We start from the raw sequence: 8,616 nt of genomic DNA, 5'->3' as shown, positions 1-8,616 counted from the left end.
TGTCTGTTTGGGCAAAAGAGTCCCCAGGCTACCAGAGCACCATATATTGGTCTGGACTGGACCACAGTGAAATGGCCAGGGGGTGTTTGAGTTATGGATTGGAGCTGCTAATGATAATGGTATATGTGGTTTATCTTGCAATATTGGGCATAATTGATATTTACTTACCGGTGTAGTGATATAGATTTTTAGGCTCATGTTATGTGGGGTTCAGAAGTGTTTAACCGGTAAATTATGGTAGAGTCTGCACTGATTGTTTCAGCTGCCTATAAAAGGCTGCCAGGAAGCACACACCCACTCAGTGTTAGATTCAGTGAGAGGGCATGGTGGAGCTGCACACCGACATGCCATATTTGTTTGCTGAGTGTATCCTGCCATTTCCCATGCTGTAAAACCTATTTTGGGAATAAACCACGGTGTGGCTGCATTTTACCTCCTGACTCTGTGCTCATTTCCAGCCGCTTATCGGGCCAACACTACAATGGCCCCCATTGTTCTTGACTCCATCCCATCTCTAGTTGTCAGCAGTGCAGCGTTGTAACCCTTCCCCGACACTTTGGGGACGGGTTAGCAAAATCACTGTAATGTGTAAATACGGTAGCCTGGTCCAACCACTCCCTCTTGAACATTTTATTTCATTCTGAAAGAAATGTTTTCAAGGGGGAATCCTGGTCTCTAACCTACCTCCCCCTCGCCAGGCTAACGGGTCGCCCCTTTTCCAACTCTCCCCCGTAAAAAGTGAACGTTCGCCCCGGAATTTCGAAGTTAACGGTCACCCCAAAGCCGTGATATCTCGCCCCATGTTTATTTCTTTATATTAGAACATTTAGAACCCGCACGCCATGTTTATTTGACCTTATTTCTCATATTTGAACATTTAGAACCAGTTTGTTGTTGCTGTTGCTCCATTTACCACGCATCACCTGATGCATGTTTTGTACCATTTCCATATATCTATTGCATTCTCTATTCTGCTGTCTCATGGCTAAAAGTACAGTACATAGATTTTTCGGGCAAAACAAAGAATTAGAAAGTAGAGAAAACCGGCAGGTTACAAAACTTTTTTTGTTCTTTGTAATTATTTGTTTGGTCCAAAATATTGTGTGTGTTGTCATGATTTGTCACAACAAGAGTTGGCTTCGTACGACGCTTAAAAGGTCTTTAAATAAATACTTTCTGAAATGTCTATGAGGAAAATGAACAGAGATTAATTTCCTGGGCCATGGTAGGGGGCGGGACTGCGACGCTCTAGTTAAGTCACTATGTCTGTTGGCTCTAAACATTCTAATGTTCCTTCCACGCGTCCGTCCTGGGAAACTCAGTACGAAAGTGTAGCGCCCAGGATTACATTAGATAATTGACACTGGGTGAAAAAATGGGTTGCAAAAGTGTGGGATAAAACATATATATAAAAACGTGGGGGGGAATAAAAGGGAGTGGTTAACCAGGCTATAAATATGGACCATCTCATGGTAGTCTTCTCATGGTTGATTTAGTTTTGTCTGTTTTTTGCCTTACCTTGAGAGACAAAGACGGAGATTATTCTTATGACGCAGGTAAATAAATATGTGCACAGTGCCAAGGTTCACTTCATGCTTGAGGGTGATTTTAAAGTAAAATGAAATACAGCATTCAGGCAAAACAGATGCAGATACGCACGCACAGACGTACGCACATGTTCTGTGTCCAGCTGGAACAAGATGCAAAGAGAGTTGGAGTCAGAGAGACAGTTTACACCTTTATTTTATTCCTATTTATATTCTATATTTATTTGTACATACGTTTTATCTCTTTGTTTTGCTCCACTTTTGTTTTTCTCATGCCAAAAAAGCTCAGTTGAATTGAGAGAGAGAGAGGTTTCTATCCCCCTCTACCTTTTTCTGGACAAATTACAAGGTTAAATATTAACATGCAATTTATTTTAATGACCATGGTCCCTTTATTTCCGAAACTCCAGGCCAATAATTCATTTGTGAGAGTATACTGTAGGTGTTTGATTTGTATTTCACACGGATTATTGATTTTGGAATATAATTATTCATTTGAGTGGTTTAAATCAAATCCCCTGCATTGGAAAATCCCATTAGCTTAATCAATTTACACCTCCTCGACAGCTCCTCCATGATTCATTTTCAAAGTCAAACATCCAGAACTATAGAGCATGACTCGAGTGGCAAAGCAACAGGCAAAGTGAGTTTAACATTGTTTAATGCAATCACATATGACTTTTCTGTGTGGACGTATGGGCTGTCAAGGCCAGAAAGTCGTTTTTTGCCACTCAGTAGGCGTTCCTGCATAACTTCCTGGTTTGATGATGATGTCACGCACATACCCTCTATTGGAAGAGACTGAGGCCCCTTTTCCACCAAAAGAACGTCTGTTCAGAACCAGTGCGGTTCAGAAACTTGGTGCTTTTTGCGAACCGGTCGCGAACCGGCTGCATTTCCACCAGATTTGTGTTCATACCTAAACACAAAATGTTGAAAAGGAGGAGGATCCGTCATACACGCAGACGCCCCCGAGGGTGTTGCACAACACAAACCGATGTAAACAGTATCCACGAGGTTGTGATGTCACAGTAGGGTTACAAGTTATACAAGTTAACGCCCCGCAAGCCTCAGCTGGATTCTGGATCGCGACGCATCCGTATACGTTTGGATCGTTTCATGTTTGCGTTGGCAATTAATGTAAACGTATTTTTGTTCAAAGGTGGTTGATCGCATCGGATATCTGCGAGCGTTCGTGCTGTTAATGCAGACATTTATTTTTATACAAAAAACATGTATGGATCAACTGCTGGTGTCAAGGAGAAGACGTAGAAGACTACGTGCAAGACGAATGGTGGAATGTTAACTTAATTGTTCTGTTGTTGACTTAGTAAAAACAAATGTGTATGACTATTTCCTTTACCTGTAGGCCTATATTCATCTATTTATCAAAAATAAATTAAGAAAACTGTAATTCAACTTGGATAATTGGATAATTGGATTTTTTGTCCCTGGTTGGAGCAATAATCGCTTTATCAGCAACTTTCGGGTCTCACGGAAGAGCTTCCAATATATCTGTCTTGCCCCTGTTCTTCAATGGAGAGGAGAGACCATTGCATCCCAGTTGATAAAAGAGTTGCCATTGCCCTCTGGAGAATGGCCACAAATGAATGTTACAGGACCATCAGCAACCTTTTTGGCGTGGGCATTGCAACTGCCTGGATACAAGCTCTCCGGTTCTCTCTCTCCAGTTTCTCTGTGGAAACTGGCCTTTGCCTTGTAGATCCTTGACAAATATGATGATGAATTATCCGGAAGGCTCTACCTGCTGCTAAACCAAAAACTGTCTATCTGAACCAACTCTTGCACATTTTGTATTGACGATTTTAGGATTTATTGGTTGTTTTGTTTCTTTTTGTAGTTTGTTAGCTTTTAGGAGTATTTTAGGGTTTAATAAATATTGTATTTTTATGGCATTTTAGTAGCCGCTGTAAAGTAAAATAAACCGAATGTTATATTTGTGATCCATGATTCAGTGTCAGTCTCTCTCCGCCTATTTATGGTTTTTGCTCTCTTACCTGGTAAAACGTGAACCTGTGTGTGTCCTTGAACAAACTGAAGCTAAGAGTAATAATGACAAAAGAGATTCCGTTTCTCTTCAATTAAATAACAGATGGCGTAGTCCCAGGTTTATTCACTTAATAGGGTTGTACAACATTGATATATTTCGCACTTTAAATAGTGCACCTCAAATCATTAATGGTTGTATGTCTTACAAAGTAATAACGATAAAGAATATTCTATTGCCAAAATACTGTGTGGCTGATTCGGCCTTGGTCACACAGGCACAGAATGCACTTGGGTGAGGGGCAGGGTGGGTTGTAGGTCTGGGCAACACAAAAACCACTACACACGCCACCCTTCTGGATGGGGGAGGCCTACTATCATCCAAAGGAGCAATGCTCCGAGGTGCGCTGCGGGTCGGGAGAGGGTTGCGGTTAGGTTTAGGTGTCTGCCCCGGGGGAGGTTAGGGTTAGGGTGAGGGAGGAGGTAGGTTGTCGTTCGGACCAATGCGCCGTCGTATGAAAGTACTGCACTCCTGGATGGAGGGGCTGCGTGGCGTGCGCGTAGGAAAAAAGTGAAGCGCAGCCGGAACAGTGCGGGTGGGGGTTGGGGGGTGGGTACGGTGAAGGCGGCGTGTGGTGCGGGAATGTGTGTGAAATGTCTCGTTAAGTTCATTGTTTATGTCTGCGTATCCTGAGCGGCCCTCCCGGATCTGGGTCTCGTTGTCTCAAAGTCCAGATAGTGGGAGGTAAACACAGCTAGCTGTGGAGACGACGGCCTTGGTTCTCAGTCGAAAAGCACCCTCAGTTGGCTGTGTGGGGGGGGGAGCGGGGCCGAGTGCATGCCTTTTATCCGACGGAGCATTGGTCCGAACGACAACCTACCTCCTCCCTCACCCTAACCCTAACCTCCCCCGGGGCAGACACCTAAACCTAACCGCAACCCTCTCCCGACCCGCAGCGCACCTCGGAGCATTGCTCCTTCGGAGCAATGCTCTGTCGGATGATAGTACGCCTCCCAGCGGGGCCGCGTGATTTCTCTCCACTGTCTTTTTCATCTGTAAGGGAAGCCGATTTAATCAGGATTTTTAGGCTAGGAGACGAACTTTATTCATCTTCTCCTCTCAGTTGCGCTCGCAGTAAGGTTCCTTGCAGTGAGGTCAAACGTTCCAGGGTGACGTCCATTTTCCGGAGTTGGGCAATGAGTATTTCAGAAAGTCTTTCCAAGGTGGTGTCCAGCTTCTGATTAAGCTCCACTAGTGCCGCAGACTGAGTGTCCAGCTTCTGATTAAGCTCCACTAGTGCCGCAGTCTGAGATCCCACCACTCTGCACAGGTCGTTCACCACGGAGGCCAGCTTTGGAGCACTCTCATCTGCTCCTCTCGAAATCTTCCGGTAGGTCAGGCCCAGGCCCAATAGCACCCAGCCTGCTACCATAAATCCAATGATGTAAAGGACTTCTACATCTTCCACGCCGAGTACACTTAAACACAAGATTCCCCATTTTTCATAAAAAGGATCTTTAACATAACCAGCAGAAAATGTCCCCGCAAACCGCCTCACCAGCTCCGGCATGCCTTTCCGAATTATTTTTGTCAAATGCGCTCAGGGACCAACTAATGAATTCTATGTTTGGCGAGAGATTTAGATTTGAGACGAGAGAGACGGTGTAGACACGAGCAGAGGCGAGCAGGGAATACAGACGGGGAGGGAGAGAGAAGAAAAATGCGACCGCATTTTTCTAGACATTGCTATTTTCATATTTTCAAATATGGTCCCCCATGTAGCTCAGTAGACATCAGTAAACCTTTGGGCTTTTCAGTATTGCAGCAAAGTGTTTTTATTTAAGGATACAATATATTTTCTTGACTTTGACATTCATATACAAACATAAAAATACTGCAAAAGTGGTCAAAATAAATTATTTCATTAAATTGTATCTGAACATAAATAATTGCAGCAAATATACAAATATTACAAACACATGTAAGGAATGACCACTGACTCCAGATCTCATTCCTTTCTGTTTTAAACAGAACTAAATAAACTAAAGTGCATTTAAGGTGTTATATTTTTATATTTATATTTATAGGATATTTGTGGGTGGGAAAAAAACTTAAACTTTTTTAATGAATGGCATAAGAGTGTTTGTTCAGTGACAGGGGTCTCCCCATCTCCAGTCCAGATGGGAGAGACATATGTTACTGAACAAACACTCTTATAACAATTATCACAATCATTACAATCTAGTTCAGCTATTGCCGTTACGGTTCTGTCCCTGAGTAGTGTTGCTGACTCCCTCCATGGCAGAGACCATCCTCTCCACCAGCCAACAGCAGAGAAGTGGTCGACTGCTGCATCTGTTGCAGCATCCTCTCATCTCTCTCCTCAGCCCTTTCATCTGCACTCTGCAGATACTCAAGGACGTCATCTTGAAGCTTACATTTTTCTGAGTTAAAGAACAGAACAGCATTGTTTTACAATTATTTAATGAATAAATACAAAGATAATTGCATTCTTGCCTATACATAATGGTAACAATTGCAGGAAGGGCGTAAATTGAATGGTTACACAACAACCCAGGACAAAATAGAAAGGCATGCCTAGCATACTTACTCCCTTTGTTTTCAGAGATGTCAGGGGTATCAGTGCTAGTAGATGCTGCTTCACTGATGCTGGACAATTCTAAAAGCAATATACGAGCTCAATATTAAGGTTATATAATTATATACACACATGAGGTACATGGACAGTATATAACACAGTATACAACAGATAGGAATTGTGTGCATTATTAATGTTGATGGTAAACTTGTTCTAGAGTTTCAGTCATAATATGACTATTTGAATGAGAAAGACTATGTCTATGAGACATAAATTGTCAATGCCTGTTCAATCTGAGAATCCCATCGGAAAATAACAGGAAAACAGCGACCCCTGTCTGTCTTGAGAGACTAATGCATGATTGATTGACTGTACAATGTACAGACTATTGTAATGACTATAGGTCATTGTCGTTCATATGCTATTCATATGAGTACCCAAAGTTGTAGTGTACATCTGTGCAGTGTCCATCTGCAGGCTACAGTGTTCAGCTGCATATAGCCTACTATACTCTGGATAGTGGATAGATACCCATAGGCCTGCCCTATATGATGAACGACATACAATACAACCTCCAAGTCCAAATATAGGCTACTGTTAAAAAAACAACCGCCAACCTACCGTCATCATTGAAATAGTAGACGGGGATGAGGATGCAAAGTTGGACTCAGCCAGCGATGCTGTAGCTGAATTCAGCGACCCTGTGGTTTGCAGGTCTACTGTATGTCCCAATGCCCCGTCGATTATGTCATAATAGGGAAAGGCATCAGCCTTATCATACCCCGCTCCACTTTTGGACAACTCCTTTTTGGCATCGCGGTAATCCGATTTTTGTTTATTTAGTTTATTTATGATTTGCTCTGCCGTTCGAGTGAACCCAGCTTTCACCAGCTCTTCTACCAATTCCGAATATAATTTGGCCTTTCTCGTAGTATACTCTCCAACTTCTCCTGAAACTCAGGAGTGTCACAGTCCCAGGCAGGGCTGTGTTTTTCTTGTCTGTCTCTGTCTTGTCAGTGTCTGTGCTATGTGTGCGTGTGTGTGTGGGCGTAGGCTTGGCTCCATTTACCACTTGGCTCACCTGTTTCCAGTCCCTTCATTCCAATCTACGCTCCTGCCTGCCATCAGCTCATCAACTCCAGCCTATAAAGACCCGGCCTTCCCACATCACCAGCGCCAGATTGTTAAATCAACCACAGTGGTAGTAGACACTTCTAGCCAGTATATACCAGTGTTTGTTCCCAGTGAACTTCAGTTTCCTTGTGTTTTCTAGTGATTTAGTTTGCATTTTGCCTGTAATCACCGCTCTCCTCTCCTCCTCCTCAGACCACACCTGCCTGCCTGCCTGCCAGCCCATGCACTGACCAGCCTGTTTGGACCTTGCTCTGCTCTGCCTGCCTGCCAGTTTGTTTCAATAAACACCCTTGAACTGTCGAACTTTTGTCTGTGTCTGCATTTGGGTCCACCAGTTCTCTGTACCGTGACAAGGTGATGCCCATACGGTCTTCATCAGACCATTGCACATTCTTTGAAGATCCTTTTTTTTGGCATTGTTATCTGTTATGTTATGTTGCGTGTGTCACTGTGTCTGCGTCCTCCCAAGTTCCTACCCACTGACAAGTTCCAACCTACTGACACACCCACTTATATCGTCTCGGTTCACAAAGTGCTGCGTGCAATTAGCCCTTCACTAAGTCCCTCCCCAACCCATCCTTGTCCAATAGGCATGTTAGCAGCGAAGAAAGCTTGACCTGAATAGCAACCGTTGCTAAACTATTTGGATTGGCATTGGACAATCGCTTTTTGGGGTGGGATTTAGTGAAGGGCCAATTACAAAGCTGAACCACCGTTTTGTGGTTCACATTGGGAACGAACGTTTATAGTTCGGAACCAACTCATTTTCAGTGGAAACACTCTGAACTGGTTCAATATTTGGCGGGAAGAAAGAACCGAACCGGTTCAACCCCGGTGGAAAAGGGGCCTGAGAGATGCTGAAAGTCTGGCCAGGCTTGGTTGTGGAGGCTGGTACGGGTGGCTAATGGCACACAGCACTGTCCAGGTAACCATGTGGTGGTGAGCCGAGGGAGGATGAGTTGTACGGGTGAACGTGCCCCTCATTAGAGCCAGTAGCCTGAGCCCGCCGGGACCCGGCCGGTCGGGCTGGGCTGGCCCGGGCCAGGCCCAGTTGAAACACTTATAGGCTACATTTATAATAGCAGCGCAGCTTAGGATCCAGGAGCCACTGAAGAGCAGCGTCCGTCAGGCCTCATTCACGCAATCAAACAAATGTTTGGTCATTCTATTGTTTTTTTAGGCCACCACAATGCTTTTCCAATGGGAGTCACATGGTTTGACCAAACATTTTTGTTTGATGAGGGGGGAGGGGCAGAACAGCACCAGCAATCAAACACAAATGTTTGATCAAACCATGTGACTCCCATTGGAAAAGCATTGTGGTGGCC

Source organism: Protomyctophum parallelum (genome assembly GCF_964188405.1).
Source record: "Protomyctophum parallelum genome assembly, chromosome: 18".
Lineage (NCBI taxonomy): Eukaryota > Metazoa > Chordata > Actinopteri > Myctophiformes > Myctophidae > Protomyctophum > Protomyctophum parallelum.
The sequence above is the reverse complement of the archived record's forward strand: the minus strand, read 5'-3'. Positions refer to the sequence as shown.